Here is a 13,007-nt window from a genome sequence, read left to right as displayed (position 1 = left end):
TATTGAATCGATTCACTATTGGAGATTGTTTACTAACCGATGAATGTATGTGATTTCTTTTATCTCTGCCTCATTGGCGTAAGCAAAATAACGTGCCTAAATAATTGTACACACATTTAAAAAAGTTAACAACATACTTGATATATCAACATCAACGCATCCTCTGATGTTATCACAGCTATAAAATGATAAAAAAAAACAACATTTTAGTCAGGAACAAAATAAGGAAAATTTAAAGTTTAAAGTCTTCTTACTGAACTAACTTTTTTCGTTATCATTCGTGACGTTTGTGACTTCACTGATTATGGTTTGAGGTCTTTCATAAACCTTTTATAGTACTTACAGAATACATATTAATATCCCATTAATATATATTCTTGTCCTGAATATGTATTTAATTAACCACTAGACGTTAAACGAACAGCCACTTGATCATCATATTAACTATTATCCTCGTCATCGTCAACTGGTATGATTTGAATGATATATTTTGAGGAAGTTGAAATTTCCAGCTTTGTGATATTAAAAATATATATCACCACTCCAACGGACAAAGTTGGGTTGATGTGATCAACAACGTTCTATTTAAACTGGATGGTTTTCGGTGTCTCAATATTTTATGATTAGAGCCTTCCAACCTTTCATTGAGAACGTTACTAATGAAGGTTATTCAAAGATTTTTTGAATTGATAATGTAATTATGTCATCTGTTTTAAACCTTTAATTAAATCTAATTGTTATATATATATATATCGATATTTAACAATGGACGAACACATACGCAAAAAAGAAAGATATAGATGCCAACAAGTCTAGAAAAAAAAAATCTAGACATTGGGATCACTAACGCAATTTTCTTTTCAAATATTCGCACTGAATTATGATTAAGAATAATTAAAACTTTTTTCTCACCTTTGTAATTCTTTGCAATTACATTCAAAAGTACAGCCTTTACCAAAATGATTAAATGTACATGCTGTACATCGGTGGCCTTTTCTAGATTGGAATCCAACGTCACATTCTAAAATACATCTTTCTCGTTTTTAATTAAAGCTTTTACACAACTTGTAAATGTTGTAGTAATATTTCTGTTTAAATACAAGAGTTTGAATTAACATTTTTCACTGAATATGATGTTTTGTTTGTGTTCCGGATTTGTGTTCGCTTTATCGATTTATGACTATTGAACAGCGATATCCACTGTTGCCTTCAAGTATTGCAATGCTGTTACTTTAAAATATTTCTAAATTGTTTTGTCTTTTGTCTTTTTTTTAATATTTTGTTTTTGTTTTTGTTTTTGTTTTGTTTTATGCATTTTTTGTTTTGTTTGTTTTGATATAATTGTGATGCAAATCTATACACACATATATATAATCATTATTTGTGTTTCCCCCTCTGTATCATATAGAAATAAACCGGATATTAAGTGAGATGACCAATTTCCTCTGTACTTGTTTTTTCACGGGATCAAAGTACTAATGTTAATTTTTTTTTTTAATTTAAAAATAGCCTGATCATTCTGTCAAAAGAATTAGCAACCATTTTCCAAACATTCACAACATCTCATATGTACAATGTAGTTTGCATTAATTTTTTAACGAATATTTTAATTTTAAAGAAATCTTTGCAATAGACATTTTGGAGACATCTTTAAACATTTATGATTTAGGCAAATATTAAGAATTACGAGATACTGTTTGTACCAACTGAAACGCACACCATTTCGCTGTAATTAAAGAAACTTTATTTATAAATGTTGAATGTTTTCAGTGTTTTGAGAAGTTTTGAGAAACTTATTGGAGACTGGAAAGCATTTACAATATATGGAACAGAGGGTATAAAATTAACTTAATACTTGCATGGTTGAAATAAAATATTTGAAGAATTTAGAAAAAATAAAGTGTTATTTATTTTTCATTGTTTTTTTACATATTATAATATCGTAATATTCCAGGACAGAAGATGTTATACTGTTTTCCAAAAATATCTTGCACTGTTTTCTGTACTTATTCAAACAACAAAATGTGAATGTGAGGAGTAAATAAATTTAATTAAAAACAATAAAAACATGATACTACTCACCAACGCAGATGCCATTGACTTCATGATAATTTGAACAGCAATAATATTCGCTGTAAAATAAATCAATCATCAGAATGATTACCAACAATATCATAAAAAGCTAAAATCTCATCCAAACATGTTAAATGAGATATTTTAATTAAGTGGTATAAGTCATAATTTTTTCTGTAAGCAGAGAGTGTGAAATAAAAGGTTCTACAGGTTATTATTGATGCGCAATGACTAGAAACACGGTTTTGGCAGTATTTGGCCACAGCTTTATTATAAAATTATAAACACATATAAGTAGGTAAACAGTTAAGATATATATATATGTATAGTAAATAGATATTTGAATGAACGTAGTCATCTTTCATATTGGCAAACTACGACACGATAACTAGATAACTAAATAGACTAACAATTAAGATATATAAATAGTAAATAGATAATAAATTAAACGTAGTCACCTTTCATATTGGCAGACTACAAATAGATAACTAGATAACTAACTAGATAACTAATTATTTACAATAAATGAAGCATCTAATTAAATGAATCCTGGGATACAGAGATTCGTAAATTTTTGTGTGGTGGTCCTGGGATACAGAGACCCACAATATCAAATGTTTTGGATGCTAAATGAAATATGACGCCAAAATGACGCATATTTAAAGGAAACGCAGCGAAATGTACCCATAACTAAATGTCACTACGGAATGTTCATATAAACCGGCACATACAAAAATTGTTCTTACATGATACATGTACGAACGAAGTCACAGATTACTGGATATATAAATGTCTAAAAATAAATAGTCTTAAAACACAACACACGTTGAGATGGCATAGCTATACTAGCAAACTACGGATCACTACATTGTAGATATTAATCTGATGTTCCACATATACTGCTTAGTTGACGGTTCATCTTTAAATCACCAAAAACTATTCCGTCTGTTTCTTTCAAATGACGGAATGAAAAAGATCGCGTGCGCAGTCATATTGCGCATTGACAAACATACATCTGACAGCCGACATTTAATAGAGGTGAAACAGCTAATAACACAAGTAATCTATGCTTACACTAATAACCGAATTTATGCTAAATCATAAATTCTAATATTATGTTCGGTTTATATATTTTTTCCGTTCAATATGGTTGATTTTGTTAGGTGTAATAGAGATGACCAGGATATTGACGAACGAACGTACGAAAGCGTAACTTGACGAATCGTACGAAGCGGGAGCGGCAGTTTATACATCTTAATGAATTAATCCAACATAAAATCGTCGAAGTGAAAGAAATTGCATGGTTCTGCATGTAGTTTAAAGAAATATTACCTGATTATAAGCTTACTCCAATCATTAATAATTTAATGTTTGCTACAATAGAAAAAGGTGCACTCGATATTCAAGACTCTGTTTTAAAATTTGAGGCCCCAAAAATGTTTTTTTGGGGGGGGGGGGGGGATATAAAGGGTGAAAGCATAGATATCAAAGTTTACCATATTGATATAATTTTTTTTTAATTTTAATTTTTAAATCTTGTTTTATTTTCCGAAATTTATCTATCTTCGTTGGCTTCTTTTGCCCCCAGACAAGCTAGATAAGGCTGATTACAAGGAACCCTGATCAAATCAAAGAAACAAGTTTTAATTTTTTAAATGTTTTGCATGTCGTAAAAGGGGATGCTACAAAAATGGATATTGAAGTTTATTACTAGTGTATTGATACTTTTAATCAAAGTGCAGTTGCATCTCGTATGGTTATTACATTTTCCGCTCATTTAATTAGTTTATGCATTATAATTGCAAATTTATACGAATATAAATGAGTTCACAGACTGCTATCCAATATACCACGTCATAGGAGGTGCATCCTGGTGAGGGTTCAATCTTTGAGTACTAAGGGATATAACCCTAGAAAAATTGGACCAGATCATCCAACCCACGCTCACAGATGGACCTAAAGTATATTTCAACTGGCTGAGTATCACATTATGGTATAAAAAGATAAAAAGAAAAATAGACATTTTGAAATGCTGGTTTAGACATTCTTGAGACAATTACAGTGTGTGACATTTGTCCAACTGCTATGGTTTCATGTGAAAATCGACAATTTAGGACAAAGCTCTTTTTTTTTTTATTATAGTAAACGTGTAATTACCGGAAATTAAGTTTTTTTCCCCATATTTTGCTACACTAAATTAATGGGTATATTACTAAACGAAATCCTTCCACATTTCAAACGTCAAAACTAATGACCTATAGACTTGAAAGGCTTATTATTGGGAAGAACCAAAATACATTTTTTTCTCGCCGAAACTCCAAAGTGAAGATAAGTTACTTTGGGAAAATTGATGGACTGCAATATAATTCCTTCATGGAGGTGTGTAAACGAGGATCTACCGATCCACCAACTTACACGTGTATCTGAAATCAATTTTAAGGAGTTGCGATGCTAAGGTTTATATTGGAAAGAGTAAAATTCCAAAATGCACTAACACTTATTTTCCCAAAGTAACTGGTCTTTGGAACTTTGGAGTATCTGTGACAAGTTGCATAATATATACATTCAAACTTTTTAATTCCAAAGGGACTCCCAGAGATCTCAATGCACCGGAACATCCTATCTACATTGAAGTTTCACATCATTGTCAGGAGCTGTATAAAGTTTAGACAAAATACACAGGCAGTTGGAAGGGAAAAACAGATACACAAACCGACAGACATACGGGGCGGGATGATTCCTATCCTATATACACAAAACTTCGTTTGCATGAAGGGAGGGGATACAATTTATGAATGACATACATTTGTACTCCATGCCTCAATCTGATTTTGAATCGTTTATTGTATTTCCGTTAGTTCTACCATTGGTGTCCAGGATCATAACTAAAATTCTTAAACAAAATTTCCTTCCACGACGACCATTTCAACAAAACTACATTGGCTAGACGTATAAAGTAGGGTTGAGATCTCACAAAACATGTTTAACCTAGCTGCATGTTTGCGCCTATCCCAAGTCTCTGGCCTTTGTTAGTCGTGTATGTATTTTTAATTTTAGTTCATTTATATGTGTTGGAGTCTAGTATGACTTCCATTTTCACTGAAATAGTGCATAATTTCAGTGAGGGGCCAGCTGAGGCCCACCTCTGAATGCGGGATTTCTCGCGGAGTTGAAGACCTTTAGTGGCCTTCGGCTGTTATCTGCTCTTTGGTCGGGTTGTTGTCTTTTTGACATATTCCCCATTTCCATTCTGAATTTTATTTAGAAATATTTTTTGCTGATTTTATTTTGTAACAGCGGTCCAGGTTTTTGCCTAATGGTGAATGGAGATTATGTCAGAAAATCACAATAAGGCTTGCAATTTCAAGGGACCATTTTGATTATTTTTTGTATTGTTATTTTGTGATAATTTAACAGAATTACAGCCGATTGCATTGAGTGTGTAGGTAACAGTAGAATCTTTGGTTAGCTTGCTTGTTGGCTAAACAATGAAGTCATTATTATGTAAGGTATACTACCCTACTTTTATTATGGGTCAAAGTACGGCCTTCAACACGGAGCCTTGGCTATAATGTATGGTATTTTTCATAAGAGATAAAAAAAAAATAAGAAATATATATTTTTTTGCAATAATAATGATATATATTAGTATCTGCATTTATCTTATAAATATATATATTAGTATCTGCATTTATCTTATAAATTTGTTGTGTGGTTTGAAAGTGATCTTCAATGTCGTCATTTGCATTGTTAATGGACCAAGTAAGCCTTGTATGAAATCTGATGACCAGTTTAACACTAAACAGATTGCTTCGTCAGAGTTTGACAGGTATGATAAAAGACCACCACCAAAAGCAGGACATGAATGTGGAGTAAAAAAAGGCGGCTGACAATTTATGTAATAAAAAAGTCAGGACAAACTTATATAGAAAGGCAGGACCGAATAGAGTGAAAAATAAAAAGGACAGAGATTTCACTAAAAGAAATGCAGGACAACATTTAACATACTGCCCCCCCCCTTTTCCTCTTTAAAAAAAAATCATTTTTGAACGGGTTAAAAAAAAACCGATATATTTTTTATATATAAACTGATTGATGAGATTACTATCAAAGAACAACAAACATATAAAACATATAAAACATATTAAACTTGAATACCCAATTTAAAAGACAGATAAAGAAACGATCCCACAACATCACAGTTACATATTGTTTGACTTTCAGAGCATCTAAATTATGTATTCATATCTGTATGAGTAAAGTAAAAGTTGTCGGTGCACTCGAATACGCCTGTGCGTGATGTACATTTCATCATGCGTTCAACAATAATAAAAACTACATGTATATGATATCGTAACATACGTAACACTTTTATACATCTTTTATCGATAAATCATGAAAACCATTTAAAATTGGTATATTTAATGCATTTCTCTCTATTATCGTGATTGCATCCGAATACAATTCAAACATATTAACCATTACATAACAACACCTTTTAGTTTTAAGTACGTTTATAAACATACAATTACCGCTCCTAATACGTTCGTTCGTCGAGATAGGTTCGTTCGTCAAACTCCTGGTCATCTCTAATACGTGGATCATTTATTGTACCCCTTCGTATTTTACCGTAGACTTTTATGATAAGTTTGTGAGTGATTTGGTCAAGTTTATACACCAAAAAATTGCTTTAAAAAGGCGTTGAGTCCTTATAATTCTTTAAGATAATAACAATCAAAACCAAGGAGAAAACAATTAAAAATTGAAAATAGAGAAAAGATGTTTCACCACTCGTAACCTAAGTAAGTAAGTTATATATTTATGTCTATGAATAGGCCTGTCGCATGCATTTATTTGTTGGCTTATGCAATGTTATGTACTCCTTGAAATTTGCAATCTGATAAAAAAAAACCTACAAAAATTCTTATTAACATTCAAACGAATCTTTTTGTTTTGGTTATTATATTTAACGATTAACGTGCAGTGAAATAAATTTTGTTAACGTCTGTGGTATTATCGCCGCCATCTTGTTTACATTGGTTACGAAAAGAAGTTCGATCAACGTCGTATATCGAAAAATAACCAACGCCAAGATCAACTTTCGGAAGTCCTCCCAACCAATCATATCAACGTATTCCCTAATATGCCAAATATATAAGAATTATAAAAGAATGAACATGGTTTGTCAATTTATTCTTTCCAATATTCATTCTCACATGCAATATGCAAAACCAGAAAATTTCTCATTTGGTTTTTGCATCACCTCAATGTAAAGGTAGGGCATTCCTATCGTAACGACATGCATAGCACAAACATAACTACAATTTCAATGCGACCCTTACCACTGAAGTGATTGGAGATATATCATATTCATTCAAAAATGATACAATGATTCAGAGAAAGAAATACATGCACTACTTTGTATCTTTGATTTTTTTTGTTTTAGAAATCTGATATTGTCAAATAGCTAATTTTGTACTATAAAAAGACACCTTTTCCTCTTGAAATATCCTTTATTTCTTCAATTTTTTTTTACATCTAAATACGAATATTTACGGTTTTTGAAACATGGTTATACAAAATGAATTATATGTCATGCAACACGATTTAAAATTAAACTTTCTATTGTATTCTATGTTTGCGCCTGTTCCAAGTCAGGAACTTCTGGCCTTTGTTAGTCTTGTATTATTTTTAACTTTAGTTTCTTGTGTATAATTTGGAGTTTAGTATGGCGTTCAATACCACTGAACTAGTATATATATATGTATTTAGGGGCCAGCTGAAGGACGCCTCCGAGTGCGGGAATTTCTCGCTGCATTGAAGACCTATTGATGACCTTCTGCTGTTGTCTGTTATATGGTTAGGTTTCTGTCTCTTTGACACATTCCCCATTTCCATTCTCAATTTTATATTCTATATTTTGATGGGCCAATTTAACTAGTAACTGTTTATTATGATAATAATAGTCATTTTTTTTCAAAAACAATTTTCACGTGAACCTTTTTCTTAAGTTATTACAAACCTTAAGCTACCGTTGTAGCACGTATGTCGGTCAAACTCCCCCAAACCATTGGTTACACTAAATATCAATATTACAAGCAATCCTGGCATCTTTGATGAACCATATCACACAAAATCCGTACAAGGAAATATAACCAATATCTAATATGGCTTTTAAAAATATTCAGGAAACATTGTCGATAATTCAAGGTTGAAATAGGTCACTATATTAGAATTACATCCCGTATATTATTCTCATAAAAATAATTATTCGTCGAAATGTTCACTATATATTGTTGATACCAAAACACATTTAAACAAATGGTTTATGGTCATTTCTTGTTAGATGTTCATCAACTTAGTTACAGTAAAAAGATTTGTCATACTAGGTTTCTTGTGTTTTTTGTTATGTTTATTTTGTGGAGCGTTTTCACTTTAAGAAGATCTATTGATGAATTTAGATGATCTAAACACACGTATTCATTTTTGTCTGAAAAATTAATTTCATCAAATTTTAATAATTTAAAATAAGAAAAAATATAAAACGTGCTTACATCAAGAGAAAACAAACGCAACTCATACACAAGATGACCAAGTAAAAAAAAACTCTTCCGACAATTCTGCGTTTTACAAACATCCAATGTTTGTATGAATCTTAACATGTTATCTTCAAAATAAGTGTGTTTAAGTTTGCTATTTTAAAACAAAATATCAGTGATTATTATTTTTGGCCATTGACTTGGTCAAATGAAAACTCACCAGAGGGCGCTGATACATTATTATGAAGTGCTGTGTTATTTCGCAAATGATTTTTATTCTTGTATTCACTTCAACATAAAACATTCCGTTTGCCAGTTAAAACGAATGTAATGTGATGTTCCGGTAAGATACAAATCAAAGAAGCTACGTATCGCTATCAATTTTTATTTGCTAATCATTTTTTATTAAAGCATGAAATGTGGGGGCCCTTAGCGCACAGTCAGTGCATACCAGTTAGTAGCAGTTAGGAGGAGAACAGTTAAGTGAAAGGTTTTTTTTGTGAATCGGTCCACTTTTATCGAGTGGAATTACATGCGATAAGATCGGTTTATTGCTATTTTGCGAGTACAATCGTTTTATTCGTGACTTTGCGTCTTATTTGGAATGATATACACGTTTTCAGCACAAACGACGCACAAGGTATTTGTAGTTCTCTAAAAATTCAGTGTTTTATATAATGCGTAATTTTTCGAAAGCAACTGTTTTATTATGAACGTGCGAGTTTTTCAAAATATTGTCCAGGATTTGTTTTTTTGGGGGGGGGAAGGGAGTGTCAAATGAATGAGAAAGAAGTTTTTTAGTTGTACTTAAAAGCTAGATTTAAGTCAAATTTGTAACTGTAATTAAGCGAAGGACAATGTTACATAATAACAAAGTCCCAAAAATATATAACTACAATGTAAATTGATCAAATTCAACCGTGTTCAATCTATTAGTAAAAGTTAAATAGACATAGACAAATAAAAATAATAGAACACGTAATTTATATGATAAACAACGTCAGTCTAGAATCTAATTTCAAGACCATCATTTATTAATAGTGAGGTTGATACTGAATGTTTATCAACAAGGTCTTAGTATCAAATGTATATATAGAAAAGACGTTCTTTGACATAACCTAGGTAATTAACTTTCTGCTCAGACACTGGAGTGTGACGTTTATAAAGTCTTAAATACCAAATGCAATTGGAAATGTAAATTATATATGCAGATGAAATTGGTATATTATGTGGGTGAAATTTGTAATTTCAATTTAAAAATCATCTCGTTTGTCTTAGATTCTGGTACTGATTCTGATATGACCGCTTATCTAAAGTTCGAAGTAAAAGTCGAAAAATAAAGCGGAGGAGGTCGAGTCTGTTGTTTCTATAATTTTTAGTTCTTGATTAACTATAATGAAAACAAATTAGAAAAGTTTGAATAGTTAATGGAAACAACATCATCCATATATCTGTAAGTTAAATTAAATGCTTTCGATTCTATGATCTTCTTGTTTTTAACAAATGTCTAATGACACTCCGACTCATATGAAAATAAATAGAAATTATCTAGAAAAGGTGCACACTTCGTTCCCGTAGGAATGCCGAAAAATTCATGGCAAGGTCTCACTGCTAACTAATATGTTGTCAAAAATACATTCCAGACGATACTGCTCATTGTTCCTCGGTGTAACCTTTGTGTTAAATATTAATAAATTATGCTATCCCAAAAGAAATACATTTATAGGTTTTAGTGGTGTTCGAGTTGTTCAGTCTTTATTTTTTATGTTGTGTTTTGTGTACTATTCTTTGTCTATTGGTCCTTTATTCTTTTTTAGACATGGCGTTGTAATTGTTTTTTTAATTATGAGTTTGAATGTCCCTTTGGTATCTTTCTCCTCTCTTTTATAGCGTTTGCTACCAATTTTCTATTGAAAAGTAAAGTGGATTATTTCGTTTAGATGATTTTGCAATTTCATATGAGGAATGGTGGTATAAAAGTTAAATAAAAGGATATTATAGGATTATTTCTAGAAAAGATAAATATATTTCAGTCATCCAGAAGATCTGTAGAGATGTTTAGAATCCACATATACAGTCTCCGAATCGATAAAATCGTTTCTTATATCAAATAGAGATATTGTCTAATATGAATTATAAACATGCAGACATTCCATGCGGAAATGTTGTTCTCGTCAACATAAAATTAAGAAAATACGAACTTTAAAACTTATTATTCAAGTTTAAACAGCATTTATGTCAAAATACACATTCAGAAGTTAGTTAAAACCAAAAGTGTATGTCAATGTAAAATTTGAAATGCTGTGTTTTTCTTATGAACATAAATGAACAAATGCTATCAATTCTACCCATATTTTGACAACTTTACCTATCATGTCTGATTTGTTCACGCATCGTTGTAAATATAATGGAATTTGATGCGACTGTCATATAAGTGAGAGGTTTAGCGCTATATAAACAATTTTAATCCACCATTTTCTACATTTGAAAATGCCTGTAGCAAGTCATGAATATGACAGTTGTTGTCCATTCGTTTGGTGTGTTTTGTCATTTGATTTTGCCATTTGATTAGGGACTTTCCGTTTTGAATTTTCCTCGGAGTAAGTGTTCTTGTGATTTTACTTTTCAGTAGTATTGTATGCTTATAAGCAGTTTTAAGGCCATTGCTAAAATTCAAATGGTCTTTGGTTACATCTTTCAAATGTCCTAATTGGTTTTGGAAGCAAAACTAATCACATAAGTGTAAACAATGCCGTCATTAAATAGAGAAGTATCAAAATTAATGTTCACATATTATATATAACATCTATAAATTTTTTAAATGAACGCATTTAAACAATATACATCCGATATTTTCTCAACACACGCATGGTAGACTTTCTTTATTGATAACAATTGAACTAACTTGTGCCAAAGATGCATGAATCATATTGTCCTCGTTCAGATTGATTCGACAAAATCTGATCTTTTTTTATTTTTTATGTTTGTATTATCGGACTTATGGCATACCGCTGACAAATGTATATGTAAGTTGTTGATATCACGCTTTATTGCACATGTCCTTCAATGGGGAAAGTTCTTTCGTAGATGAATACCATTCTTAGCGCTCTTCGTCCATAGTTAAGGCATGAAATAAACAAAAAAAAAGAATATAGAATAATGGATGAAATTAAATTCCCATTAAAAACAAACTTGGTCTTTCTCAAGGACCACACACATAACGAATGTTAAGGAATAATATGCGATAATTAAATTATAGTTTTTCTTCTTTAATAATCAACCATTAAACAGAAAAGATGTTTTTATCATGTATTAAATGAAGAGTATGAACTTTAAAATATCATCAGTATATATTATATATATATATGTCTTGTCCAATGTTATTTTTATTAATAAATCTAGTATATAGAAAAAAGCAAACGACCTTACAGTGCATAAGTATCGGCATAAAAATTATCAATTTTCAAAATTGAGCATATATGTGGATGTACATGTAGGTATATGTAAATATCTCCATAACATCATAGTAGTCAAGAGTTTCATTGCTGTTGTGGAACTATTGTGGTATATAGACAATTCAATTGCTACAGAGAATCATGAATTTTAAATATACATGTATGCCTTGCCTCTTCTTGTATTAGCCATTGCCAAAGATTAGAATCAAGCTGAAATAAAAACAAATACAAATAGGTATAATATTCCTTTAAAATTTTGACATATACAATGTAGCAAAAAAGCTTCATGTCTAAAATCTTTATGTATTACTTTTGTCCATTTTCATTGTGGCCATTATAATTAATGCTTAAATTCTCTAGGATCCCAAGCCAGGATCATCTGGCCTTTGTTAGTCTTGTATGATTTTCAATTATAGATTCTTGTGTATAATTCTAACTTAAGTTTAGTATGACTATGAAGTTTATAATCACTGAACTGGTAACTTTTGTTTAGTGGTCAATTGAAGCAAGCCTCCATGTGTATGAGTTTCTCGCTGCATTGAAGACCATTTGGTGGCCTTTAGCTGTTCTCTGTTTTTTGGTCGGGTTGTTGTCTTTTTGGCACATTCCCCAAATTCATTCTAATTTATTTGAAATTGTTAGTGAATTAAAATATCTTGATCACGGTTTCGCTGTCATCCATTGCCAATATTATAATTAAAGTATATATCTGTTCTATAAATAATTGTTGTAGGAATTAAGAAAAAAAACTGTAACTTCGTAAGGCACAACGTTACCTTCTATAGGGCTTCTTTTCGTATCATGCGAATTTTGTTAACAGTATTTTCATAGAAAAGTGGTTTACCAGTACCAAGTTGCTGAAGGAAACTCAAAGAAATAATTCCTGAAAACTTCACGAGTGTTTAAATATGAAAACTCGCAAAGAGAAACAATGAAAAAA

General features: G+C 31.0%; 1 long non-coding RNA gene across 1 annotated transcript; it reads right to left on the bottom strand.

Moving 5' to 3' along the window:
• Positions 1–920: 920 nt before the first annotated feature.
• LOC139511900 (uncharacterized) lies at positions 921–8,193 on the bottom strand. The gene is made up of 3 exons (XR_011662113.1): positions 8,096–8,193; positions 2,083–2,132; positions 921–1,021 (listed from the first exon to the last, which is right to left on the bottom strand). It is a non-coding gene; the product is annotated as an uncharacterized lncRNA (long non-coding RNA).
• Between the last annotated feature and the right edge of the window lie 4,814 nt (positions 8,194–13,007).

This window comes from Mytilus edulis, chromosome 2, assembly GCF_963676685.1.
Source record: "Mytilus edulis chromosome 2, xbMytEdul2.2, whole genome shotgun sequence".
NCBI classification, from domain to species: Eukaryota; Metazoa; Mollusca; class Bivalvia; order Mytilida; family Mytilidae; genus Mytilus; species Mytilus edulis.
The sequence above is the reverse complement of the archived record's forward strand: the minus strand, read 5'-3'. Positions and strand labels throughout refer to the sequence as shown.